This window comes from Puma concolor, chromosome B2 (genome assembly GCF_028749965.1).
Source record: "Puma concolor isolate L17-30 chromosome B2, mPumCon1.1.hap2, whole genome shotgun sequence".
NCBI classification, from domain to species: Eukaryota; Metazoa; Chordata; class Mammalia; order Carnivora; family Felidae; genus Puma; species Puma concolor.
The window spans coordinates 5,139,484-5,166,577 of NC_141671.1; the positions used below are offsets into that span (position 1 = coordinate 5,139,484).

The 27,094-nt window shown below is 48.0% G+C and overlaps 1 protein-coding gene across 9 annotated transcripts in view; it reads left to right on the forward strand.

Moving 5' to 3' along the window:
• The window catches only part of RIPOR2 (RHO family interacting cell polarization regulator 2), a 233,083-nt gene that overhangs the window by 135,209 nt on the left and 70,780 nt on the right, over positions 1-27,094 (forward strand). The window contains exon 1 of one of the 9 annotated variants that reach the window (XM_086706108.1): positions 1,622-1,755. The exons of the other annotated variants lie outside the window; for them this stretch is intronic. The gene's annotated coding sequence lies outside the window, so the exon portion shown is untranslated. Of the gene's footprint in view, positions 1-1,621; positions 1,756-27,094 lie in introns of those variants that run through there. 9 annotated transcript variants of the gene reach the window in all.

The following is a 27,094-nucleotide window of genomic DNA, read 5'->3' on the forward strand; positions in this document are numbered from 1 at the left end:
AGATAAATAAATAAACTTAAAAAAAAAAGGGCGGGGGGGTGCCTGAGTGGCTCAGTCAGTTGAGTGTCTGTCTTCGGCTCAGGTCATGATCTCATGGTTTGTGAGTTCGAGCCCTGCATCGGGCTCTGTGCTGACAGCTCGGAGCCCGGAGCCTGCTTCAGATTCCGTGTCTCCCTCTGTCTGCCCCTCCCCTGCTCGCGCTCTGTCTCTCGCATTGTCTCAAAATTAAACATTTTTTAAAAGATTTTTAATAAAAAATTTAAAAAGAAAAGAATACCACTATTGAAAACATACAAAGACTAGCTGGCCACGCAGACTGGAACGTTCCTGTCATGTGGTGCACATGACATCCAGCACCCTCTGCTTCTATTGTATCCTTCGGTGGGTTGTGATTAGCTGATCAGGCTGTGTTTTTGGCTGTTCCTATTCCGGGCCTGGGAATATGCAGTCTCCTTACCACAACTGGATATAGGTGTTCTGGTGTTGACACAGTCTTCTGGAATGTTCCCTTTTGCTCATTGTCTAAGCTCATGGATTCCTTTTTTTTTTTTTTAATTTTTTAATGTTTATTTGTTTTTGAGAGACAGACTGAGCAAGAACATGAAGGGGGAGAGAGAGAGACACAGAATCCGAAGCAGGCTCCAGGCTCTGAGCGGTCAGCCCAGAGCCCCAGGCGGGGCTCGAACCCACAGACCCAGAGATCAGGACCTGAGCTGAAGTGGGAAGCTTAACCAACTGAGCCACCCAGGCGCCACAAAGCTCATCCATTCTCACTAGCTCGCTCACAAAGTTACCAAATCCCAAGCTGGGGCTGGCAGTGCTGTTCTATTTCACGTACCCTACAGCCACAGTTTGTACAGGACGGTGGTGGCTTTACGGATGAGGAAACTGAAGCACAGCAGACGTTCCCTGTTTAAGCAGGTGGCAGAGACTTCATCTCTGGGGCCTTAGAGACTCCCAGTCTCCTAGAGTTCCCACTCCAAAATGGGAATGTGTTTCCCAAAGGTCAAATCCAGCAAAACAAAATAAAAACCGTTTCTCCCCCACCATTACAGGATCTGTCTACCCAAACAAGCCTACGGCAGTGCCCACCCAAGGCCGACCTCCCCTGGGGGGCTTTCCAACACAACTCTCACCTTGAGCAACCAACTTCACCCCACCCCCACCCCCCACCACACACACGCGCGCGCGCGCACACACACCGCCGCTGCCGCCCCCTCCCCCCCCCCCCCCCCCCCGCGTTTTCCAGGCACAGCCTCTCTCCCAAATCCCCAAAGGTGAGCTAGAGGGGTCTTCGCTCGCCTCGGCCTCCCCTGCCCTCTCGCCCCCGTGTACTCTGCAGCCGGCTGGCTCCCCCGCGCGCCCGCCATCGGCTGCAGGCGGGTAGCAAAGCGCAGCCTGGCGGAGCCGGCCCGAGCGACTGTCGAGCAGCTGTCTCCCCCGGCCCCCTCCCCGCTCCGCCGACGCCGCCGGGCCCGCGGCCGCGCCTCCCCTGCGCCGGCTCCCCGCCCCCCCCTCCCCTCCGCCCGCGCGCTCGGCTCCGCCAGCGTCGCGCACCCCTCGCCGCAGCTGCCGGGAGCGGACGCGGGAGGGCGGCTGGGGTCTGCGCGCAGGGTCCCCGCTGCTCCCCGCGGCCCTTTGTCCCCGCACCCCCGCGGGGCGAGCGCGGCTCGCGGCGTCGCGTTGGCCGGAGGCTCTTACACGCGCCCGAGAGCCCCGGGTCCCCCGGTCATGACAAGGAGCCTCCGTCTTTAGGTATGTGCACCTCTCGCGGGTTCTTTCCGGCTGCTGGGTCTGCCTGCAGCCCGGCTGAGGTCCGTGCGCCCGGGAGGGTCCGCGCGTCGGCTGCCCGCAGGGGAGGGGCGCGAAGTTGCCGAGCGTACAGGGGCACACGCACCCCTGCGGGCGGAGCCGAGGGGCGCCCGGGGGGAGCGGAGGACTGGCCGCGGGGACGGTGAGGAGCCCGCGGCAGCGCCCCGGGGCCCGGGGCGTTCCTGGAGCGAGGTGGGGGGGGGGGGGGCGCACGGCCGGACGAGCGGGGGCGGGGGAGAGGCTCCCGGGGGTGCGGGCGCGGACGCCCTCCGGCGCGTCCCGCGGCCCGCTGTCACCCAGCGACTTCCGGCGCTCCGAGTCCCGCTCGGGGCTGGGATCTCGGTGTCCAGCGTCTGAACTTGTCCCGAGGCTGCCGGGTTGAGCCCGGCTATGACCCAGCCTCCTCCCCGCGTGTCTGAAATCCCCTTGCCCGGGTGGGGAGGGCGCTGGTGGGCGAGGTGACAAACGGGAGAAGAGGCGAGCGCGGCGGCCGACCTGTGTCTGCAAAGATGGGGGGGAAGGGCGATGCACCTGAGGACCGGGAGCGCCCTGCAAGTTCCCGTGGCCTGGGAGGGGTCAGGAGAAGAGCAAGTGCAACTCTGTTACCGGCGACACTGTAGCCTCCTGTCCCCTCCCCAGGGGGTAGGGAGCAGAGAGAGAAGAGCTCACGTGTAAGGGAGCGGGCGCTGCCTGAAATTGCGCAGGCGGAAGCCACCCAGATGTTACGGTGCCAGAAGCGCGCGATGCGAGTCCCCGGTGCGAAGGGGCAGCTCCCCGGGGGGCGGAGCGCGCGATGCGAGTCCTCAGTGCGAAGGGGCAGCTCCCGGGGGGGGGGGGGGGGGGCGGAGAGCGGGTGGAAAACCCAGAGAGCCGGGCGAGGGAGGCGGGGGGAGGGTCTCAGAGAAGGCATTGGCGGCCTCGAAGGTTCTTGTCCCAGAGGTACCCACGTGTTGCTCGAGTGACCGAGCGGAAACGTCGAAGCTTTTGATTGGGGGCGGGGGACCGTCAGGACAGTGTGAGAAATCACGTCGGGCTGCCTTTCCTCCTGCCGCCACCTCTTACACGCTCAGATCCGTGTCCTTGGTTGAAGTTCTAGGACTGCGACTGACCCTTGCCCCCATTCGCAAAGACACTGCACTTGGCCCTCTCTGCGGGGCTGGGGCCGGGCTTCTTCTGCCAGCATTTGCCCCTGTGTTACCTGATTGACACGCGGTCATTTCTTCCTTTTTGTTTTCTGTCAGGTTTCTCTGGCTCTGAGAATGTTCCTCCTCTCCTTTCCACCCCCACCCCAGTATTGGCTTATCTGCCTGCTTCCTCTTGCTCCTCCAGTCTTGTTGGACCAGACTCTTGAGCTCCCGGGCTACCAACCAGCGGCTTCCCCCATTGTTTCCATCTATCTGTTTTAGCGGCTGTCACAAGCAGGTGGCGTCACTGTGAACTCTAAGAACCAGCATGGCCAGGCTATTCTCCAGTGGTTACTTAGGAAGCAGCCAGTAACCATTCCCCTTCTGTAGGAGCAAATTGCAGGGGTGGGTCCAGCCAGGGTAACAGCAGCTAGGGAAAAGGGCCTCCCCCCTCTTCACCACTACCTCCCAGCCCAGCCCTCAGGGTCAAGCCTCCGGTGCCTGGCCTGCCCTTCACTTCAGATCCTGCCAAGCTAGGGCTCTTCCCCCAGAAGGTAAAACACGTGTCTGTCCGAACATCTGAAAACCTGACCGTTGGAGAATGTGTTTAGTAAACACAAGCTGTGTATGTGGCTTTTCCAAAAAGACCCCCAATCAGTATTGCTTCTGTCTCTGACACTCCAACATGACATTTTGCTCTGAATATTTTACCGTTAGGATAAATATAAAGAAATACTAAGCGAGGGCAGGGAAAAACCGAAAGCATGCACTGAGGACTCGCATGGCACTCTGAGTACCCAGACACAGATTCCAGAAATGGCTCTCCTTCCTTTTGTGGACTGCGAAGTAAAATTATTTCCAGCAGAAAAGGGACCTATCCCCTTTCACAAGTGACCTAGAGAAGCCAAGGGGGCCTGGAGGGAGCTATTTATTTATATCTATACATGGGGGTAACTAAACTCACCTAAAAATCCCAGTCTTTAGCGTTGAAGTCCGTTGGCTTGGGGTCCCGCCCGTGATGGCCGGTGTCTTGCCCTGAATCTGAGGTCATTAAGTGGAAACATCCCTACTACGGCAAAACCCCTGCCCAGCTGTGATACCAACCACTCACCGACTTCCAAATGCACCCAAGTCACCTCTCTGTTATATTTTGGTTTAATTCACGGATTATTGGCTCATCCCTCAGTGTCAAGAGACTAGAACACAGACAAAGGCAGTTCTGCACAGTGAGCGGAACAGCCCGCACGATTTATAGTGAGCGGTTGCAGGAAGCAAACAATGGTCCCTTGGGCCGAAGGGTTTGCAAACCAGTGTTGTCTTTTACTGTTCACTGCATTCAGCGGGTTGGAGGGGGGGGCGGGGGGAATAAAAAAGCTGTTTTGTTTTCATTCTGGAAAGAAGTAAGAAGTCTAAAACCAGTTTCTTTTCTTGGGAGGAAGCGGTGCAGAAGTGAAAGTCCGTGTGATTTAACACGATCGGTGCTCCTTGGGGCAACAGATTTGACTTTCCATTTGAGCTTCCTCTGCACTGGTGGCCTGTGCAGGGCCTCGTGCTTCTGAACAGCTTCTTTACCAAGGTTATTTTCATCTGCCAAGCCGAACTCCAGGAGCTGGAGGAGATGGACAGCTTGTGTTTGTGGCCATTCAACCAGAAAAGAATACCAGCTGAAAACAGACAATGAAACAAGGGAATCGGGGGTGGGGGTGGGGAGAGGAGGTACGGAGAGACCAGCCACACATAATTGGCTCCCCAAAGGCAAATCTGGATGCAGAATGGTGTCATAAAGCAGTTGTCACATAAACACCCCACAGTGTGATTATTGGAAAGATCTGTTCAGAAAGGAAAACGATGGTGTGCCTTTCCCTGTCCCCTGGAGGGAACCCGCCTCTGGCTTTTCATTTCTCCCCACTTGTGAAATCATATCCTTATCGTTTCTTGAGACAGCTTTCTCCCCCTGAAAATGAAAACCTCACCATTGTGTACACGGAAGCCTTCGAGTTCCCACTAAGCGGAATCACTCGACACGTTTATCTTCGGTGAATTCATATGGAAACACCCGCACGCCCGCTTCCCTCTCTGGATCTCCTCTCCGAGGCCACCAGGTTCCTCTCTGGGTTAATGGCGTGAATGGCCAGGAGTTGTTGTTGTTGCTGTTTTCTTTGGTCACAGTACACTCATCACTTCCGTTGGAAATGTTCCTTAAAAATCATAGATGTTTTCCTCAGAGTTTCGCAGGCTCTCTAGAAAAGATCATTTGACACATGGCCTGACGCTGGGTTGCCCTCCCTCATTGGAAACGCTGGACACCATCAGGAAAAGAAGCCACGGCAATTTATTTTATTGTGCATTGTTTATGTGACACTGAATATTTTCACATGTTCGTTACACTAATCAAAAAGGAAATTGGCTTTTTTTTTAACAGTGAAAGCAGATGAGGGGCAACGTGTCTGTGTTGTGTTCCGCGAGATCAAAACACGCTCTCTGCTAGAGCAAGGAGGGGGGAGTCTTAGACAAAGGAATATTTTTCACACTGTCCAGCATTCTAAAATATAATAGAGTGATTAACAGTCATGTTCATTTCCTGAGTGGATTTGAAGTCCAAGTCCGCAGTGTTACGTCGTAATGTAGGGGAGTGCTAAATTTTTTTCGATTTAAGCACCTGTTTACTGAGCAACTGTTCTGGGCTCTGGCCGAAGCTAGAGTTTGCATTCAGTATAAAAGTGTAAGATATTGATTGTAGGTGGGTTCCAGGGGGTGCACAGTCTGGAAGAGAAGTAGGAAGAACCCAGTCGTGTTGAGCAGTGTGCCGTCCACACGTCTTGGTTTGCCCTGTCCGCATCTTGTGACGCAGCAGCATAATTATTAATAGCACCCTCTTTTGCTCAGAAGTGTTCCAGTTTGGACAATAAGTTACACGGTCATCCTAGAAATAAGGGCTATGAGGTCAGGGGAGGAGAAGAAGGCTGTGATGGGAGCAGTGGGTGGAGATTTCGTTCCCGAGCCTGGTGTAGGCATACAGACCAATGGGATGGAAAAGGAAAGACTGTGAGCTCCCTGAGGACCCAGAGGCTCTGTTTCCCTTGTTCCTGTGCCCTCGGGGCTTCGCATGCGTGGGGAGCAAATGGCAGGCATCAAATACTAACCAACTGCCCGTGACCCAGATGGAAGATCCACACTGAAGGTAGGAAGAAAGCCCGGGACGGTGTGGAGGCATGCCTGGCAGAGGTCAGATGGGAATAATTATGAAACAGGGCTATTAATAAGGCCGAGAAATGCTGAAACAAAGCCGGCGCTGAGTGTCCCAAAAAGCAGCCTGCGCGCAGAAAGCCAGTGTGGTGTCACTCCTTGTCGTTTCTGTCGTTTGTCTTTTGAATTGAATGCCATTGGTCTTCACCTCTGGCCTGGAGGTGATCTCTTCCTTCTCAAGCAAATTGTCCAGGAAGGAACTGAAGGAACAATGACCCCATTCTCCTCGAGCTTCTTTCCTTCTGTCCTTGTCCTCTAGGAGGAGTTTCAGAAGGGAGGCAAGGGCAGGAGCCTGCTGCGGGGTGGGGAGGGCACCTTATAAACACAACAACAGCACAGACGAACACCAGGGACACATGCGTTTTCCCTTCTCCGAACTGGAGGGATAAATTCAAAGTGACAGTTTCGTGGAGCTAGTGCAACTCCTAAGAGGTTATTCCCAGTGGAGCTTGTGAGTTCCCCACTTTTTTCTACATACGAAGGCCTGGAGTGACGTGGCCTTGGCCTTAACTGCGCCGGTTACCTTCTGATTAACGTGACACACAGTAGGTGCCCTGCTGTATGCGGAGGTTCAAGGTTAACTCCTGTACACAAAGGCTCCAAGCCAACTGCCAGCTGCTAACCCTTGAGCAGCAATGCCTTACCTTTAGTTTAGAAAGTTACTGGTAGCATTTGAAGCCACTTTGGGATGATTCCTACCTTCCCAAGTGCTAAGCCGATTTCGTGTTGTCTTGGTGATACTTCATCCTCAGAAATAAGCAGAGCTCAGAAAAGAGAGAGGGCGATGCACACAAGGTTCTAGCACTGAGACCACGCGTCTGGGTTCAGTTGCAGACAACAGGATCCACTCGGCAAAAAGGATATAAAATAACATGGCTTACGGAGCTGCTGGGTCACACGCCAAGCCACCTGGTAACGTTGGGTCACTAATGGAGCCCCTGCCTGATCCATCATCAAGAAGCTGCCCGCCCATTTGAGAAGCCACCAGCTCCCGAATGAGGCTGCCACAGCCATGGTCCAGAAAACAGCCAGTTGGGAAGGCAGCACGGCAAAGCCAGACGGTCCAGGAGGGTGGTCACCAGTAGTTACCATAGAGGAGAAGAAGTACAGCACAGTCGGCAAAATAAGCTCCCCGCCCCAAAGATATCCACATCCTGCTCCCCAGAACCTGTGAATGTGTTGCTTCACGTGGCAAAAGGCACTTTGCAGCTGTAATTGAGTCCAGCACCTTGAGATTACCCTGGATTCTCCAGGTGGGCCCAGTCCCGTTACATGGGTCTCTAAAAGAGGAGCTGTGGTCACATGACTATGGAGGGAGGATGAGAGAGATTCAACATGGCGATAAGAGAGATGAAGCCGGGGGCCACGGAGAAGGAGTGTAGGTGGTCTCTAGAAGCCAGAAGACGCAAGGAAATGGATAATCCCCTGGCGCCTCCCGAAGGGCACACCGTGTGCTGAAACCTTGATCTTAGCCAGCAGGACCCATGTCAGACTTCTGACCTCTGAAACTATAAAAGAATAAATGTGTGTCATCTTAAGCCACTAAATGTGTACTGATTTGTTACATCAGCCACAGGAAACATACCTGCAGCGTCCCCATCACTACTGCCTTCAAATCTCGTGCAAGTGCACCCGGGGGAAGCCCCCTTGCATCACATGTGGGATCCGAGTTGCAGGGGGTTCTGGGAAATGCGCCTTTGTGCTTCCCAGCTTCAGTCGGGAGGCATCTGACTCAAAGGCTGGAATGATGTCGAGTGCCAGTCATGTATATTGAGTGCAGCTGCTGTGGGAAGTCACGGGGAGCCCGGGGGGGTGGGGGGGTGGGGGCACAGCACTCCTTACTGTCCTGCTCTGAGGGACTGTGGCATGAGGCAGAACAGAAGTGGATGCCTGAGATTTTTAGGAAGCTTGACAAATGTTATTAAGCCATTAAAGCATGAGGGGGAGGGGAGGAAAAGGCACCAGAATAGTTGCCCGTTTGCCATACTAGAAGTTACTATCTGATTTGTCATGTATCGTTGGCAGGGTGGCGTTAAGGAGAGATTGTGCGTAAGTGTCTCAGTGTTAGGGGTAAATATCGATGTTCTGTAGCTTAACTCTTAACTGTATACGGTCAGTCTGTAGGGCACATTATACGTTCCAAAGAGTCTTCAACAGTATCTCCACCCAACACGCCCTTCCTACGTTGGTCCAAACAGTCAGATGCAGAAAATGAACACCGTCTCGTGTTATTCCTGTCACATTTCTTCAATCGAAGGAGATAACACGAGAGTTGTCGGTAGAAGCATATCTAAATCTAAAGCCGCCTTCTCCTGTAGGAGATCAGCCTAAGAAACTCATTCTTAAAATGTATACACATTTTAGCCAAACGTTTTGGTTTGTTTGCACGGGACTGGTAGCCCTGAGGGTTTTCAAACTGCCGAAGCCAGCAGGTAAATGAGCAAGAATCCAAATAAGTTCTTTTTAAAATTTTTTTCTGATGTTTGTTTATGTTTGAGACAGAGGGAGACAGAGCGCGAGTGGGGGAGGGGCAGGGAGAGAGGGAGGCACAGAATCCGAAGCAGGTGCCAGGTTCCGAGCCATCAGCACAGAGCCCGACGCGGGGCTCGAACCCACGAACCGTGAGATCATGACCTGAGCCGAAGTCAGACGCTCAGTCGACTGAGCCACTTAGGCGCCCCCAAATAAGTTCTTTTTAAAGCAGAGCTGCCTCGATGTGGCCAGTAGAGGTGCTGGGGGGAGCGTCCTCAAATTGGGGAACGACCTCTGAGGAGGTGGACAAGACCTGGAACAGTAGCCGGCGGGCCCCAGGGACCTGGTCCCCAAGGTACGGTCTGCCACGCTGGAGGCCCTGCTCCCCACAGGCTGCCTTCTCTTTTTCTCTTTTTCTTGCTTCCTACCACTTCTTTTCTGCACACACCTCCTTCCCTGATACCTAAAGTTTACCGTTCCTGAAGTCCAAGTTCAAGACCCCCTTGATGCTAGAATATGGTGATACGTTCATCTGAGTGGTACCGTCATATGTTCTGTGGGTGTTTGGATTTTCAGCAGCTTTCATCATCGTGTCCCGCTTAAACCCCAGCCCCCTGTGATGTAGCGGGACTCCCAGTAATGCTCCTGGCCCCCCACACTGGGACACAAAACTTCAGGATGAAACAGCTTGTCCAAGATGACAGTGTGCGTGTGCAGAAGGCGCTGGGTCAGCACTGAGTGTTCCCACGCCCTCATGGGGGTCTGTCCGCCCCAGGATGTCCGCTCAACTAGCCTCTGTAGCAAAATCGGTGTTAAGCTGGAGAGAGGGAGAGGTGATTTGTTCTGCCTGTCCGCCGCCTTCAGTCACCGAAAGGTGGCCTATTTGAAACCAAATTCACTGGGAGCCCAAAGTCTGATTATTGTCTCTCGTTACCTGGCCAGTGCTCTCAGTTTGATGCTTTATTTTGCAAGTGGAAACCTGCCCCCTGTAATGACATCAGAAAGGTCAGGAACTGCTCGCGTTTCAGGCTCCCATGACATTTCGAAAAAAGTTTGACCTTTGAATTTTGTCATAATGGTCTTTGGCCTAAAATAGGATAGAAATGACATGTGCTGTTTCTTTTTCAAGGGTTTGTTATTTTGTTTGTTTTCTTTTTTTCAAAAGATCCTCAGTGTGTGTTTATTCACAATAAGATATTTTCCAGATGCAATTTTTTTTTTTTTTTTTTTTTTTTGGCTCTGATCACTGCAAAATGGCTCTTTCCCCTGATGGAAGAAACTAGCCAAAGCAAGAGACAAAGGGTCTGCATCAACTCAAGATGCTTCCATATGTGCGAGTATATGGTTATCGACCTAGAGGTACTGAAAATGTGTAGTTTTTCACTTAAGGAACTAGTTTCATCCTTTACAATCCAATGGGGGGGGAGGGGAAATGGACCCAGGTAGACCTTGTGCACATAGATTCTACACGTGGCAAAAAGGACCTTCCCTCCATCATCTCCCTGTAGGTAAATCACGTGATCCTGAATGGTACAGAGGCCAGGCCTTCCTGGGCACCGGAGTGTCTGAAGTCATGGCAATTTTTTTTTAATGTTTGTTATTTTTGAGAGAGAGAGAGAGAGAGAGAGAGAGAGAACACACACAAGCAGGGGAGAGGCAGAGAGAGAGGAGGACAGAGGATCAGAAGACAGCAGAGAGCCCGACGCGGGGCTCAAACATGAGAACCATGAGATCATGACCTAAGCTGAAGTTGGCCGCTCAACCAATTGAGCCACCCAGGTGCCCCACGATTTTTTTAAATAAATGCAAATCTTGACTTACAGATGCGTGTACATGTATGTGATACTGCATGTTGACAGAAAGCCCCCCTTAGGTTGTGAAACAATCTAAAGAAAAACATTTTATATAATAGTCATCTTAATAAGAATAGCTACCACCTAGTAGCATTTTCAGTGTGCCCAGCACATGGATTAATTCCCTGAGTCCTCATAATAAACTGAGGTCATTCCCCTTATCACCTCCGGTGTATAGATGAGAGAAATAAGGCCCAGCAAGACTCGTATGAGCAGAGCACTGTTTTCAACCTGGGCCGTCTGGCTTCCGAGTCTGGGCTGTGGCTGTGGATGTAAATACACAAAGACCCCCAAGTTCAGAGTTCCCACAGAAATTAACCGCCGGTTAGCAGCACCCTCGGGAAGCCGGCTGAACTGCACTCCGGTTACCCGATCGCTTAGAGCAGCAACTCAGTAACTCAGAGTCTGTCCAGGCAGTTTGCAGGCCAAGATTCTCAGCTGACATCCAGGCACTAATGAGACTCCTCGCCATTCGGCTGTAATCGCCGAGAAGCTGTTTCACATTAGGCAGCCGTGGCGTTCACGATTCCAGCGAGGTAAGCGGTGCGTCTGCATAGATGCTCTGCTGGAGAAATGAAACAGACACCATTCTGAGTGATCAGTATGTCTTGGTAGATTACACCGTTGTCAGTGACGAGCCTCCTTTCTCAGGGCGCGAGACCGACCCTCGCGATGCCTCAGAGATCTGAACCGCTCTGAGGGGGAGGGAAAGAGAAAAAGCAGAGAAAAAAGGAATCATTCGTCTCCTTTCATAAAGACTATTGTCTAATCCATACCCACGGGTAAAGCGTCCCCGATCACTTTTGTCTTAGTTACTGAATGTAGGAAAACAGCATTATTGTTAATTCATGCAGTTTTAATTTATGCGGACGAGAATTATATGGGGTAATTACCTGCAGTCGAAGAAAAATGAATCATGTCAGGTCTGCTTAATCCTTTCACGATTTGCCGCTCTCTCTCTCTCTCTCTCTCTCTCTCTTTCTCTCTCTAGGAGAAAAGATTTAAAGCAGTAACCACAGTGTGTGATATGCCAACTTGCGTTGCTTTGTTAAACGGGGGATATTTTTTTTTTCCCTTCGATTTGCATCCCAAATAGAGTCCTCAGATTTGGACTGCCTGGATTTGAATGATTCCCAGAACAATAGCTTTAATTTACTGACTTAACTCCCAGTTCATCTTTTCCAGAAGTGCCCATTTTTCAAATCAGTGCAACGGAAGTTATCTTGACGGACCCTGAGTATAATTTCTTTTATGGGAATAATTCAGGGGGAATGATGATGATTTCCTTTGTCAGCATTGATGGGGGATTTATAGCCAGGATCACTAGCTTCCACACTGCCTCTGAACCCCTGGGATCCAGTGGCTTCCAAAAACTAAAACAAAGCATCTGGACAAATTGTGAGGCATTGAGTAGACATGGATGGAAATATCCTCATGACTTTTGTCGAGCAATAGACGGCTTAAACTCGTATATAATCGTTCAGAGAAGAACAGGACTTGATAAACGTCTGCTTGAAAAATTATACTCTATGACTTTTGCAAAAGTTTGAGACAGGCTACAATAACGTGCAGCTTAAAAACTAAAGAAGTACCAAAAGGAGGAGCCAGACGTCAGTATTCTGAGTGAATGTTCACGTCCAACTGAGCCGCAGGCTTTGCTCCGAATTCCTTGACGCCAGGCAAAAGGCGGTCCACGGTAGATGATCACTGAAGTTACTGCTATCAGAACAACGGACATACAAAACACAGCGGTTCCCCAGAGGGCGGATTCCCTTGTGGGAACCAATATAGGTAGAGGAGGTTAAACTGAGCTAGGTAAACCAACGAACCAACGCCTTGCAGTGAAATTCAAAAGGCACACCTCGTGTGTTTTCTCTACTGTTTTCTCATTCCTCCACTGCGTTCCACTAAAGATGCCAAGGAGCAACCTAAGGACGCTTCATGAAGAGAAAAAGAACATGTATACTTGGCCTTCGGTTGGTATTGTTTGGAAAACAGTGACCCTGCTTTTCTAGGGCAAAGTTACGTGCCCTAATCAGATCTTGTCTTCAGGGGCAGTTGAGCACGACTCACCGCTTGGCCCTGCACCCCTCACGGGGGAGCCTGGCTCAGACAACCGAGTCGCAAGTCCATAATAATCTTGTTACTGTGTCAGAATTTCCCACTTGAGATTTGGGGCTCTAGCAAGACCAACCTGATTCTCAAAATAAATCAGAGCATGAGAACATAAAACTTTCACTGTTTAGGTAAGGCAGCTGGTGTCTTTATTCTTGACTTTGATGAGGATGGCAATGATGGTGATGATCGTGATAGCCGTCAGTTTCACCTGAGTACACACATCGTGCCTGGCATTTTGCTTTACAGGTCTGACGTCCCTTAATCCTCACAAGACTTTAAGAGATAGGTGTAATGATCCCCATTTTACAGAAGAGGAAACCAAACAGAGGTCATTGTCCCAAGGAGGAGATGCACACCAGTTGTGTGACTATAGACTGGTTCTGTAACCACATACCACACAACTTGATGCGTCTTTGTGTGCCCGTGTGTGTTCAAGCTTCTGGATCCTGCCGCTTCCTTGTTCTTACTTGCCGCTTCTCTCTACCCCTCACAAAGACAACGGCTATGGCCTTCCCTAAGACCCTGTAAGACTTGAGACCCTCTGTCAAGCTTGAACTTCGATGGCATGAAATTGCTTGAGTCCACTCTCTGGAAATGCAGAATACTTGCAACCACAGCATTTACGTGTCTGCTGCTTTGCTGGGACAAATGCTCTCGTGTAAACCGTTTTCCTTGACTCCAGAAGTACTAACGGAAACGTAACTGTAAATTTAATACCGCGCTCTCTTGCTGCGAATATTAATTATGGCACACAGCGTAATCCGGAATCCAGCTCTGGATGGTGGCAGCGGGCTGGGATATGGTGACTGGCTGGGTCTAGCCACCTGACCACACTGTTGTCCTCTCTCCTCTTCACCCCAAATACCCCAGACTGAACAGTTGGAGGGCGTCTGCTCGTGGGCTGGAACGCCCGCGTTGCTAACAAAAACAATAGAACCATCCTGCCAAATGATGTGTTTTTGGTGCACAGAAAAATTCTATCCCTCCATGGGATCAAAATGCATTCGTATGTGAATTTGTGTCATTTTTGAAAGACGTCACTTAGTTCACATTCTGAATTGTGCTCATCCCCTTCAATTGTACTCAACACCCACACTCAGTGTTCTCTGTACTTTCGGTTCCAAAGTCTGCGAAGAGGTTTGAGAAACATACAGTGTGGATGACATCCTTCAAAAAAGAAAATGTTCAGAGTGGCTGATTGTCTGGATGGTGTTGACTAAAACGCCAGCAAATCATACCACGGAAATTTAACTTTTAAAACTGCCTGCTCAGGGGTAAAATATCCGAGGGTCCTGCACCATATTTAATACCAAATGTATTTTTTAAAAGATTTTATTTTTAAGTAGTCTCCCTCCCCAACGTAGGGCGCAAACTTACAACCCCGAGATCAGGAGTCCCATGCTTTGTCAACTGAGCCAGCCAGGCGCTCATCACCCCCGACCCTCACCAACTACATGTTTTAAATAGGAAAATCAATTTTTTGTCCCCCTCTGCATATATTCCATAGTCTCTCACTAGCTCAGTTTACTAATTCAACTTTCAAGAGACTAGAGAATGCACAGGACATACAAACGAGTGCCTAGGTAAATTATGAAACTCACGAAATCAACTCCTGAGAAGCTCTTCTCCTCTGGGAGGTGCACAAGGAAGTCTCAACCTAGACCTTATTAAACTAAAAATGACTTGATAACACATTCTCATCACTGTAATGATAAAAATAGCAAATGCTTATTCACTGTTCTAAGCATTTGACATTCATTAACCTCTTTAATATTCACAGCAACCTATGAGCTCTGTCCTTTCTTCATCCCCTTTTTACAGATGAGGTCACTGAGGTCAAGCAACGTGTCAAAGCTGCACTCACAAAGCGGTGCTGCTGGTCACAAACCCAGGCCGGCTGAGTCCTTTAGTCCCAACAGCCCAGAGGTAGAAGGCTTTACTTTTAAGTCTTCACGACAATGGCAAAGTTTTTCTAAGTCCTACGATTCCCAGAACCATTCTCCCTTTCTTTCTTCTTTTTTCTTTCTTTTTTTTTTTTTTTTTGCCATTAAATAAAGATACAATTGTGCTGTTTTTCCAGTGAAGACTTACAGTGCCTTTTTCAAATATTTTGTGTAGTAGAATTGGAATTAGATGACTGGAGACCCATGCATGACTTAATTTTTTGGATATTAAAAGAATGGAAAGGGATGCCTGGGTGGCTCAGTTGGTTAAGCATCTGACTTCGGCTCAGGTCACAATCTCATAGTTCGTGAGTTTGAGCCCCGCGTCGGGCTCTGTGCTGATAGCTCGGAGCCTGGAGCCTGCTTCAGATTCTGTGTCTCCCTCTCTCTTTGCCCCTCCCCAGCTCATGCCATCTCTCTCTCTCTCTCTCCCTCCCTCCCTCCCCCCCCCCCCCGCTCTGTCTCTCTCTCTCAAAAATAAAATAAACATTAAAAAAATCTTTTTAAAAAAAGAATGGAAAAGAGATGTGATCAGTGATTGCTGCATACCGTGTGCAGAGAAAATCTAAACCCTGGGAAGATTTTTTTTTTAAAGATAACTATCCCCAGGCCCCACCCCAGATAAACTAAATCGAAATCTCTGGAGAGAATGACAGTTTTAAAAAGCTCTCCAGGGGCGCCTGGGTGGCGCAGTCGGTTAAGCGTCCGACTTCAGCCAGGTCACGATCTCGCGGTCCGTGAGTTCGAGCCCCGCGTCGGGCTCTGGGCTGATGGCTCAGAGCCTGGAGCCTGCTTCCGATTCTGTGTCTCCCTCTCTCTCTGCCCCTCCCCCGTTCATGCTCTCTCTCTGTCCCAAAAATAAATAAACGTTGAAAAAAAAATTTTTTTAAAGCTCTCCAGGTAAAAAAAAAATAAGAAGAAGAAAATAAAAGTTCTCCAGGTGACTCTAATTGCAGCCAAGTTTGGGAACTTCTAGATTAGATGTTACAGTATATTAGGCTTTTTCTAGAGGTTATTGATAGTTATGTTGATAGGAAGTTACAGGAGCTGGGAGGGAGGTTAAATATTTATTTCAGCGTAGCAGATGTTTTCAAATAAACATAATGACTGAGTTCCTAAGGGTGGTCGTGATTTCCTGGACTTAACCACAAGAGTATAAGATCCAGGGAGGGCATCTCCCTTGAGTAGCAAAGATTGCTCATTTATTTTTGTTGAGTCTAACATGCTGTCAGTATCATTGTGCTGTGTTGTTAACCCATAATGAGCACCTCATTGTAGGAATGGTTGGCTATAGAATAAGAAAATACAAGGCAAGGGGGTCATAGACAAGTATTAGCCATTCTTCCTGAGCCATCTGAGTGCCTGATTAGTACTGTGGGGCCTTCTGAACACTGATGACCCTCTGCTCCAGGGCGATGGAAAGTCACATTAAGAAACACGCAAAGAGGGCGCCTGGGTGGCTCAGTTGATTAAGCACCTGACTCTTGATTTCGGCTCGGGTCCTAATCTCGCGGTTTGTGGGATCGAGCCCTGCATCAGGCTCTGTGTTGACAGTGTGGATCCTGCTTGATATATTCTCTCTCGCTCTCTTTCTGCCCCTCCCCTGCACAAGCACACTTGTTCTCTCCCTCTCCCTCTCTCTCTCCCTCTCCCTCTCCCTCTCCCTCTCCCTCAAAATAAATAAACATTTAAAAAAAGAGAAACAGCCAAAGAAAACTAGAGGAGGAATTCTGCCTTCTCCGCCGAAGGAAAATGGAGATGGGTAGACACAAGACACATCTGGGAGGGAGAAAGTCAGATTCTAGTTCCAGAATGGAACAGTTGCATACAGGTTGGTTTCCTTACCTGGACGACTGGGATCATGATAACTGTCATGCCTGATAGGGTCGCTATCAGGATACGGAGGAGGTGTCAGAGCGTTTGGAAAAGAGGAATCTGCAAACATAAAATGTAATCGTCCATCTCCTCTCCGAGGCCCTTTGGCGATACGGGAGACACACACAGCTGCGGAGCCACCAGAAGAGGGACCGTTCTGTTTTTATTTCCAAAGGGTCACTTTTTCTTTCTTTTTTTTTTTTTTCTTCAACGTTTTTATTTATTTTTGGGACAGAGAGAGACAGAGCATGAACGGGGGAGGGGCAGAGAGAGAGGGAGACACAGAATCGGAAACAGGCTCCAGGCTCCGAGCCATCAGCCCAGAGCCCGACGCGGGGCTCGAACTCACGGACCGCGAGATCGTGACCTGGCTGAAGCCGGACGCTTAACCGACTGCGCCACCCAGGCGCCCCAAGGGTCACTTTTTCTAAAGTCTTCTCAGTTTAGCACCTGCCACTAAGTTCTTTGGAAAGAGGCTCCACATGGTGGAGAAACTCCCCGTCGATTGGCTTGAAGGCCTGCCTTCCCTGCACGGAGATTATTTCATGTTTTTGTTTTGGCGTGGCTCTTCTTACCCAGTCCCATGCTCCGGTTTGCTTGAAGCACGCATTCGTTTCTGCCCGTTCTGCCGCCTGCTCTAAGGGAAAAGACCCGGAGTGCTCCCACAAGCTTCTCCCCATGAGCCAGAGGACAGAGGCAAAATCTGAGGCTCCCTGACCCCACAACTCCCCTTTCTGCGAGCCTGTTCCTTGCCTGAGAGACATGGTCCCAGTTTGGAGTTCTCATGTCTACCCAGAGGTTGGCCTGAGGGGAGTGGAAAATTAGGTGGATTTGGAACCTGAAGCCAGTTGATTTCACCTTCACTGTGGTCAAATTATAGACTTCTTGTTTGCTTTGAAGTAGAATGCGGTAGACCCATGAAATTAACAGGCCAAACAAAATCTCCTTTTCTTTCTAGAGAAAACAGACACATCTCCCTTCTCAATGACCTCACCTTGATCTGCACCCGGATCTGAAGAACACAGGGGTTATCCCGCATTGCAGCCACCTTGCACTCGTCATTCTTTCACGCACTGTGTCCTAGAGTGCTCCAGGAAGGGGGCCAAGGTTAAGAATCACTGTCTCTGAAGTCATCTTTGCCTGCTTTATGCGAGATGAGAGCCCTGATACCCACATGCTACTTGGGATTGGCTCATTTTTTTTCAGCACTGGGCTAGTAGACACCCAATAAATTATTAAAATAGTCAATAAATAGACTTAAGAGAGCAAATGGTATAACAAATTCCTGAATACCCATCACCGGTTGCAACAATTATTAAGAATTTTCCACATCTGCTACTGGGGCACCTGGGTGGCTCAGTCTGCTGAGCGTCCCACTCTTGATTTCAGCTCAGGTCGTAATCCCAAGGTCCAGCCCCACGGGATCCAGCCCCATGGCTCAGTGTGGAGCCTGCCTAAGATTCTCTCTCTCTCCCTCTGTCCCTCTCCTCTGCTCGTGCGCGATCTCTCTTTCTGCCTCTCTAAAATAAAATTAAATTTAAAAAAGGAATTTTCCACACCTACTTCCTCTCTCCCTTTTGTTATTGTGGTTGAAGCATTTTAAAGCAAATCTAGACCTGAGGTCATTTCACTCCTCCACCCTTTGGTGTGCATCTCAAAAGTATGGACATTTCCTCACATAATCCTAATTCCATTTCACACCAAAATAATCAGCAATGTTGCTTATTAACATCTACTTCCTATTAAAATGTGCCGAGTGTCTCAAAAATGACCTTTTCCCAATTGGTTCGTCATCATGGTCAAAATAGGATCCACACATTGCATCTGGTTGGTATGTCTCTTGAGTCTCTTGGTGTCCTTTCCCCTCTCTTTTTTCCCTTGAAGAAATGATTTGATCGGTAAGGAGTCTGAGGTCCTGTGAAGTGGTCCCAGGGAAATCTGTTCCCTGTTTAATTCCTCCCAGTCTGTCCGAAGAATCATCAGCTCTCGCTCTGTTTATAACCTTGCCCAAGCTGACAGGTGGAGCGGAGGGAGACAGTGGGTAAGGACCCAAGAAAATGAATGGCAACCACTTTCTCACCAGTGAACCATAGAAAAAATTTTAAAGGGCCTAAGGAAGGCCAAGCATTGCAGAGTGAGACCTGAGTCCAGAAAAATAAAAGTAGTTCTTCACGCAGTTCTGGTGTGACCCAGAGAATGGAGGGAAATGTGTGAGCCATCATAGGGAAGGTCTAGCAGAGAACAGGGTTTTAGGCTGGTGAGAGTGAGACGGTAGAGAGATGCATTAGGGGAGACGGGTGATGTTGGGAAAAGTCTTCCAACCCCTCCTTTGCCTGCTGTAAAAGTGGATCTGGGGGCACCTGGGTGGCTCAGTCGGTCAGGCATCTGATTCTTGATTTTGGCTCAGGTCGTGATCTCATGGTTCATGAGATCAAGCCCCGTGTCGGGCTCTGTGCTAACAGTGTGGAGCCTGCTTGGGATTATCTCTCTCTTTCTCTCTGCCCCTCCCCTACTTGCACACACTCTCTCTCTCTCTCTCAAAATAAATAAATAAACTTAAAAAAAATGGATCTGACCCCCTCTAGGTAAACTGGCTCAGGACAACGAATGGGCAAAAGGGATCATTGACAGCCAAGAATGGAAGTTACCTTACTAAGAGAGCCCAGTGTGGTTGCACGCGTTATGTGGGCTACCTGAGAGGGGAAGCATCCTGGTGGTGCCTTTTGGGCTCAGAATCCAAGTAATATGGCACTTCACACGTGTACAAATAAACCTTCATGTATTCTTTTGTCCTTGGTGTTAGAAACTTACCATGTGTTGAAAGATCCAGTTCTTCGGTGTGGGTCGTCCCTTGGGAGAAAGAAGCCATAAACATTTGTTCTTTCTTTGCACGAAATTGTACTTTAAGCTAAGGATTAGATGGGCTTTTTGCTTTATTGCCGTTTTTACAGCTTCGGATCCTTTGGACAAAGCAAGGGATAGTAAGAAAGTATAGACCACTCTTGGTGTATCATAAAAAGGAATGTAATTCTTCTGCTTTGTTGATAATCTAGCTATACCTAACTGCTTTGCATTCTGATTACAAATTATTTTTTTTTTTTGGCAACCAAAAATAACTCAGCAGATGTTATCCACATGGCCACCTTCTTGGTATGCAGCAGTGAGGACCAGTAATGAAACGACTATCCTTATTATAGCTGTTTAATTTGCCAAAATTACCATGCAGAGAACATGTGTCCGGGCCTCTGAAAAGCCCCTCGACTTTGAAGCTGCTGGCAGAAGATAGCTCGTTCATACCAGCCTTTTTCTGCTAGAATCCCAGAGTAACTTTTTGGCACTGAGTTCTTCCAAAACGAATCCATTGGTGTCGTTTACTTCCTCTGTACTTTGCTTAGTAATAATTCACGTGCCTTCATGAAAAACACCACTGATTCAGGGAGACCAAGGTGAAATGATCAGAGAACTGTACGTCAGGGCAGGGAGAATTCAACATGACAGATCAGTTTCTCCCTATTAAAACATAATGACTGGAAAATGTCAGTATCCAGCTAGCTCATTTCCTTAGCCAAAACATTTTTCTATTTGTAGGCTGCTTAAAAAAAAAAAAAAATTACAAAGTCTAACAAACGCGTCTACGCTTTCCCCAGACTGTAGTGTGAACCCAGCAGGTCACTGATGCGTGTAACAGGTTCACTCCAATACCAGTGTCCCTTGATCAATTGTTAATTTTCATAGCAAATCCATGCTATGAGAAGTCCTTCTGGAAACTTACAGCTGCATAAACGAACCGCTCCAAGAGCCAACAGCAAGCAACTGTAGGTTGATCAGAGCTCATCATCATTTAGACTTGGAACAGCTGCGTGACGCCAAGAGCCTGAAATATGCAAGGTCGCGAAAGAATGTCTTGTTTGTGGCTGCAACGACGAACAGAGACTGTAAATAATAATGCGTATCTGCCCACATAAATTCTTTATGCTTCCCGTCTCTGGATGAGCCCGCATTACTTGTTATGGTAGAAAAAAGCCAAGTTAGGGACCCCGGGGGCCAACGCTGAGAAGGAGTCCAGGTGTTCTAACCGCATGTCTTCATGCCTCTTAAAGCCCCCAGGAGCAGCGCTGCGTACCCTCAGGTGTTTTTCACGTCTATAATGAGATGCCTGAATGCGAAGCATTTGAAGTGCTGCTTTTAAAAGTGTTGTCATAACAACAGGAATAAAATGATGAATGTGACTGAGTTTGAAAGAACTGCCTTAGCTTTAAGTCCATTGTGTTCCCTTAGCATTGCGAGGGCTTCGCTGTAACCTCCTGGCTCAGATGAAGGCCGTGATCATGTGATATGACCATAATGGAGTCCGTGCTTTTAGCTGTATTTGCCATCACTTAACCATCAGTCAATTCAGTTTACTTGTGTGGATGGCCAAAAAAAAAAAAAAAAGATGACTTGACCAGATGAAACATGTCTTATTAGTTTGATTATGTATCTGAAAAGCTTTAAGGTAATGCGGCCCTTTGGGGCCCCTGGCTGGCTCAGTTGGTGGAGCGTGCGACTCTTGAACTCAGGGTTGTAAGTTTGAGCCCCACGTTGGGTGTTGAGATTACTCAAAAAGAAAAAAAGATAATTTATCCTTTTTCTGGGATGAAACGTATCACGTAGCTTGATTATAAGGCACTATTCCTTTTTCGCGTCTCATGCTCGTTCGTAAAGACCAGTGTTCTCCACACATGCTGGGCAAGAGAACAAGCACATTGTGCAAAACTATGCTTCCCAGCACACTACTGGGACCCTCTCCTAGAACTTAATGTCGTTGTTGTTTTCTCTGTTTAGGATTTCCAAAGATGTAGCTCAGTTCTAGTGAACCAATAAAAAATATGAGCTCACAAAAATGGTAATTTTAGGAGAGTCAAATAGCATCAGAAGATGTCAGTATCACTTTGATGCGTTTTCGAAGTAAAAAAACAACACTCACCATTAGCTGGAAATGAGTTGCCAAGCTCTTGGGATACACAGGCCACATGGGAGAAAGCCTGGAGGAGGTGATTGTGCTGCTAGGCACGGGACCGTTTTCTTCTATGTGCAAGCGTTGTTTTTGAATCTGGCGATCAGAAAGTGAGGGTTTGCGGTGGGTGTATGTTTCTCTCAGCAGGATCAGCCAAGCTGTCTCTGGGGACAGCTTTCCCAAGAGATTGTTCCCTTTTGATGTGCATGGGTTTTAAATATATGTATAACTGTATTGTGATTGCTAATAGCTTCAACCTTCACTGAAATACAAAATGCTCCTTCCTTCCAATCAGGACACCGTTGGTCCTGTTCTGCCATGTCGTGTGCACCAAAGGAAGGTCTAGGACTATTCTAGACTTCGCATTTTACGATGAGTTATGAAAACATTCGTTAAAATCCACCCAACCCCTCTTGAGATTTAAGCTAGTCTTACGTCCTGAGTCATTTCTCCTCCAATTATCATAAGGCCAGCTGCCACTCCCTGCATTTTATTTAATCTGCCAGAATAGAGGAAGAAACAGAGTTTTCGTTTTCCTCAGGCGGAACCGGTGTCAGTCACCTGAGAGCTACTGCAACTGGCTGTCCCGGTGAATAGACATGCGATTAACATTTTTTCTCTACTCTTCAGATGAGTCAGCCAGACCCTTAAAATAGCTTTCCCATGCTCTGCTGTGATTGCTTTGAGGGGTGATAAAAGAGAGAAAAAGAAGGAAGCAGTTGTGTCAAATTACTTCATTCCTATATGTCTCTTCCCTTGTGAAACGCGTATGGCTTTATAAATAATACATTCCACTTGATTGGTAAAAGTCAGAGGCATCTTCAAAGCGCAGGCTCTGGTTGACAGGTAGACCATTAGTCCACACCAGCCTTTTACATACATTATCTCACTTTCTCCCTGCAACAGCCTAAGTGACTTAGCTATTACTGTCTTCATTGTATTGAGAAAAATTAGAGCGTAGAGAGGACCAGTGGACTTGGGTGAAACCAGGATCAGCCTGGCACCAGGGCTCTGCTTTTCTCGCCTACCCTGTGCCAAGAGTCAACAAAGCCGGTGCAGATAGACAGAGCCTCCCCTCGGAAGTTTGTAGCTCGGTTGAAGAGATGAGATGTTTGAGAAAATAGTCATCATACAAGTTGGGTCGAGTCTGTGAGTTCCCGCCAGTGATGCAGAGTTTTGGTGCAGAGGGAAGAGCCTCTCGGTGAACTGCTCAGAAAATGCTGTGAAGGACAGTTGGCTTTGGTGTCAATGAAAGGAATGGGTTCAATGTGGGCGCCCGGGGGGGGCTCAGCTGGTTAAGCGGCCGACTTCAGCTCAGGTCCTGATCTCGCGGTTCTTGCGTTCGAGCCCCGCGTCGGGCTCTGTGCTGACAGCTCAGAGCCTGGAGCCTGCTTTGGATTCTGTGTCTCCCTCTCTCCCTGCCCCTCTCCCACTGATACTGGCTCTCTCTCTCTCTCTCTCTCTCTCTCTCTCTCTCAAAAATAAACATTAAAAAAAATTTTAAGGAATTAATGGATTAAATCCCTTAAGTAAGAATCCATGAGTCCCTCCTGACTATCCTGACAATCATGGAATAAGCAAACAAACAAATAAAAAGATTAAGGAAAGCTCTTTCTTACAGTAGAAAAAAAAAGTTATTAAGTTCAAAGAGGACCATTTTGCCACCATCATAGTAATAATTGATTTGGGCAAGAGCCATCAATGGATGCTAAAACTCCTGGGTCAGAGTAACAAGATATTGGCATAGCCTCCAAGTACCTCCTTACCAACCACTTACCAATTACAAAGGCAAAAATAGTAACTTTCCAGGGGAGAAACTGCCCAACAACACCTCAACCAAGTGATCAATGTTAACATCACCAGTAACGGGACCAAGAGAGTCCTTGTGCCGTCTGATGCAATGCCTTAAGAAGGACAACAGTACCACTTATGTGATGTCACTGCCCGAAATGCAGAGCCTGAACCTAATTATGAGAAAATGTCGGACAAACCCAAACGAAGGAACATTCTGGGACACAGCTGGTCTGTACTCTCTGAAAATGCCAATGTCATGAAAGACAAAGGTCAAGCAAGGAACCCTCCCAGATTAAAGGAGGCTAAAGACACATGACAAGAGAGACAGGGCATGGTCCTGGACCGGCTCCTGGCATGAGGGTAGGGGTGCTAGGCAGTACATTATGGGGACAGTTGGTGGAATTTGAATGAGATCTGCACATTAGATAATAGTATTGTGTACATGTTTAATTTCCTGATATTGATCACTACACTGTTCTGTCAGTGAATGTCTGTGTTCTCAGGAAATACACATTGACCTATTTCAAAGTAAATTTGCATTATACTGGCCGATTGCTCAATGGGGTGGAGCAAATATATGCATAAATATGTATATGCAAATTTCCCCAAAATGATTTAGGAAATAATGTGTGTGTGTGTGTGTGTGTGTGTGTGTGTGTATAGGGGGAGGAGGACATAAAATGTGGCAGATGTCAAAAAATAGTGAATCTGGGGGCGCCTGGGTGGCTCAGTTGGTTAAGCGTCCGACTTCAGCTCAGGTCGTGATCTCACGGTTTGTGGGTTCAAGCCCCACGTCAGGCTCTGTGCTGACAGTTCAGAGCCTGGAGGCTGCTTCGGATTCTGTGTCTCCCTCTCTCTCTGCCCCTCCCCTGGTCATGCTCTGTCTCTCTCTGTCTCAAAAATAAATAAAAAACATTAACAAATTTTTTTTTAAATAGTGAATCTGGGTAAAGGATATAGGAGAGCTTTCTGTACTTTTCTTACAACTCTTCTGTAAGCTTTAAATTATTTCATTTTTTAATTTTTTTTAAATGTTTTTATTTATTTTTGAAGGACAGAGAGACCGAGTGTGAGCAGGGGAGGAGCAGAGAGAGAGGGAGACATAGAATTTGAAGCAGGCTCCAGGCTCTGAGCTGTCAGCACAGAGCCCAATGCGGGGCTCAAACTCACAAACTGTGAGATCATGACCTGAGCCAAAGTCGGACGCTTAGCCAGCTGAGCCACCAGGCACCCCAGCTTTAAATTATTTCAGAATCACATGTGTGTTTTTTTTAGTTGACTTTTGAACTAGGCTTCAAAAGCACTCATGTGTTTAGTCCTTATCAGTATTTAAAGTAGTGTGGCTTTTAATGATCTAAAACTTGCTATCTTCAGAAAAATGTGATTTTCCAGCTTTGCTCACTTTTGCCTATCTGGCTCACTCCCATTCTCAAAGTAGCCGGTTTTATCTTCTTTATGAAACTTCCTGGTGGCCACTGTCTCATTGACCTTCTCCATTGGGAGAAGTTTGTAGCTTGGTTGAAGAGATGAGATATCCAGGAAAACAGTTATAATACAAGTGGGTTCCTGCATCCGTGAGTTCCCACCCATGATGCTCTACGTTTGACGTTATTATCAAAAGCTAGTCTTGTTTAGCACCTGCTACATCCCAGGCATTATATATGCTCTCTCATTTGCCCCTCACAAAGATCCTCCAAGTGCTTATCCTTTATATAAATGAGGAGACGGGGATTCAGAGAAGTAACTTGCAGCAGTTCAAACGGCTGTAAGCTGAACCACGCAAACCGAGCCCAGACCCCTGGCATCTCTGCTCGGCACTTTTCTGGAGCCCTGAGAAGCAGGTGCTGCCCTTGGTGTTTCTTACATCACAAATTATCTCCCATCTGCTTATGTACAGTCATATTCTCTTCTCCAATTAAATTGCTGAAGCTGTTTAAATCAGAGACCTGGTCCGGTTCTCTTTGGATCTTGGACCACATGCAGAATCCTGCCAGTGTTGAGCGTATCGCATATACTTAATTATGTGCCGATGGATGGAGTCTCAGGAACCATGGAAAGAAAACCATCAATATTGGTATATAGCGATTCTGAAGATGAATTTCTTTCTTTTTCTCCCAAGTTAATTGAACCTAAGTCTTTATTATCGCAATCTCTGTGTTTCTGTAGCATTTCACCTTTTAGAAAGCACTCTGCTACCAAGACCCCATACCTCAGGGGTGAGCGCACTGGTCTTGTAGAAAGCCCTCCTTTATCTTATGTATGTTTTTAGGCTGATGTCCTGCCATCTGCGGGGATGATGAGAAGTCAGGTTAGAAGATCTCCCAGAAGGGGCACCTGGCTGGCTGTTGGAAGAGCATGTGACGCTTGATCTTGGGGTCATGAGTCTTGAGCCCTGTTGGGTGTAGAGACTACTTAAATAAAAACCTTGAAAAAGTAGAACTTAGAAAAAAAATGTCCAAGTAGCCTTGTAATGGTAAGATTGAATGATGCATTGATCTCAGTTGAACCTTATAATGCTCAACTGTTACTATGGGAAGGAAATACCACTCTCGTTCCACAGACACCAGAATGGAGACCCAGCAGGTTCGGCACTTGCCCAAGACGCCATGTTGGTTCTGCCATCTCTTGCTGACGAGTGAGTCTATGGCGCGTTGTTCGCTAGATTGTTTTTAATCCATCCGGGTTACTTGTCTTAGTCAGTGTCGTGTGTCATGCGTGCACTTATTATTCGGTTAATGTTGACAACTAAGAAGTAAATATTAGCATTGACTTGATTTATTTTAAAGCACTGCATAAAAAAAAATAGCCAATGACTTAAATATATCTACTTTTTTTTTTAAAGATTAGTCAACTTCTGTAATAGGCACCTTGCAACCATATAATAAGCAGACGCCTATTTTTAGGATTCATCTTAAATCATCATTTAGCATAGCAGGCTATTTACATCTGGCCCACATGCCTCTTTCAGACAACTGAATTATACTTCTGCTCTTGACCAAGATGGTGGGGGGAGCATAAACAGGATGGCAATGTTAAGAAGCAGAGGAAAGGAACACCAATCAGCCTTGCAGAAGTGACTCAGAAAGTGCAGGGGTGTGGGAGCTGCGTGCGGCATCTTACATGGCCTCGGGATCGGATCACAAAATCGTCAACTCTCAGCCGGTTGTTCGTCGATTCCGCTTTTCCCTTTCAAGTCCTGATTCCCTGGCACTTCCTCTTGCAGAAGGAGTGGGGACTTTTTCTAAAACTTGACAGTGATTTTTTTAAGAGCTTTATTGACGTAGAACTCACATACCGTAGCATTTGCTCACCCGAGTGTACAGCGTGGGCCTTAGGAGATGTGTGCGGTTGTCCGACCGTGACCACAGCACAGTGTTGGCGCGCTCCCAAGGCCCCCCAGAGGTCTCTCCTGCCCCTGTGGCTGCTGCCGTCCCAGCACCAGGCAAACACTTGAATTGATTCTAGCATTTGTTACTTTTGCCAGCACATCACCCAGCAACCTGCCTCCAGACCTGCTATAGTCATCATCCTGTCCCAGAGGATTGGTCTCGCCTAACTTCCGGAGAGGACGTAGCTTTGAAACTGTGGCCACAGTTGACTTTTAACTAGACACTCTCCCCTCGTGAGAAATGCTTCGGTGAGAGCCGAAATATCCTTACCATGGTCACTCAGAAATCACAGATGTCTTATATTTTCTATCAGCAGTGGGAGTCTTCCAGATTTACCTGTATGTGTTCTTAATTAGATTTGGTTACATAAAAAGAGGAAAACGCCATAAAAACCCTTCTCTTCAGGGGCGCCTGGGTGGCTCAGTCAGTTGGTTTAAGCGTCCCACTTCGGTTCAGGTCACGATTTCATTGT